The sequence below is a fragment of the Etheostoma cragini genome, chromosome 24 (genome assembly GCF_013103735.1).
Source record: "Etheostoma cragini isolate CJK2018 chromosome 24, CSU_Ecrag_1.0, whole genome shotgun sequence".
Lineage (NCBI taxonomy): Eukaryota > Metazoa > Chordata > Actinopteri > Perciformes > Percidae > Etheostoma > Etheostoma cragini.
Genome location: NC_048430.1, coordinates 1,520,206 through 1,521,535, shown reverse-complemented (window position 1 = coordinate 1,521,535; position 1,330 = coordinate 1,520,206).

Genomic DNA, 1,330 nt, shown 5'->3' with positions numbered 1-1,330 from the left:
AATCAGAGGCAATATGAGGCAGGTACGTCCATTGACATCGACACGTCTAGTGGATCCGATCTAGCATATACACCCCTGTCTCCCCTGTGTGACTAGAGTGTGGCAGTCTGAAGAACAAATGATAGGGAGAAAAAAAAATTTCCATCCCGATAAATAGCTCACCAGGATAAGTTACTGACTGAAAACCTGAAGGTTGAAGGATCGAATCCCGTCTCTGTCAACACTTTTTGAAATGTCTTTCCTCGGTGATGTGGACATCAAATACAACCTCCAACCTGTTTGCTCTCATCGCCATGTAGCTCTGTGTGATAAATGATGTGCCTTATATTCAGAAGGTTGTGTGTTCAAGTCTCTTAGATTGCAGTTTATATCAGATCTGATAACTCAGTGAAGTGGGGCAATGATCCAAACACACTAAGTTTATGGGTTCCAACAAAGGAATGGACCACTTATTTTTTAGCTTTAAACCCACAAAGACAAAGACAAATCCACCCAGAGAACCTTCCCATGCGTACTTGCGTTGGTAGCACAGTTGGTTTGTGCTCGACTCTTAGGCGCCCAGGGTCGAGTGTTCAAGACCGGCTCGTTGCCAGTGTATGTGCAAACACTTAGACAGGAAAGAGAGGTCAGGAAAGGCAGTGCAGGTTAGGAGAGGTTAGGACAGGATTTAGACAAGGACAGGCAGGACTCAGAATAATAGAACTCAGAGACAGGTCTAGACCAGAGTAGGGCATCTTAGAGGAAGGTCTAGACCAGGGTAGGGCATCTTAGAGACAGGTCTAGACCAGAGTAGGGCATCTTAAAGACAGGTCTAGACCAGAGTAGGGCATCTTAGCGAAAGGGAGACAATAGAGTAGGACAGGTCTAGACCAGAACACAGTAGGAAAGCCAGGGCTCAGCAGCGACAGGAATGAATCAGAATTTTAAAAAAATCAGAATTTTTTTTTTTATGGACGAAAAAATAATTTTTCTGGCACTTTTACGGCCAGTATTGTGTGTAATAACTATGTAATAACAATGTAATAACACTTTGTATGCCTTTTTCAGTGATTGTTGGCATAAAACATGTTTATAACAATGTAATAACAATGTAATAACAATGTAATAACACTTTTTTACATTTTGTATGACTTTTTCAGAGCTTATTTGACATAAAACATACTAGCAATATTACTTGCTTTTTTATTACATTTTTCCATAACATACAATCCTATGAGTATACAGTGAGTACGGGATGAAGAAGGCATGAATTGAGTGAAGGAACTTCTCAGTTGTGGTCCAGAAACTCTGCACTCATCTGGGGAGAAAACAAGAGAAAGCAACAGTTTAC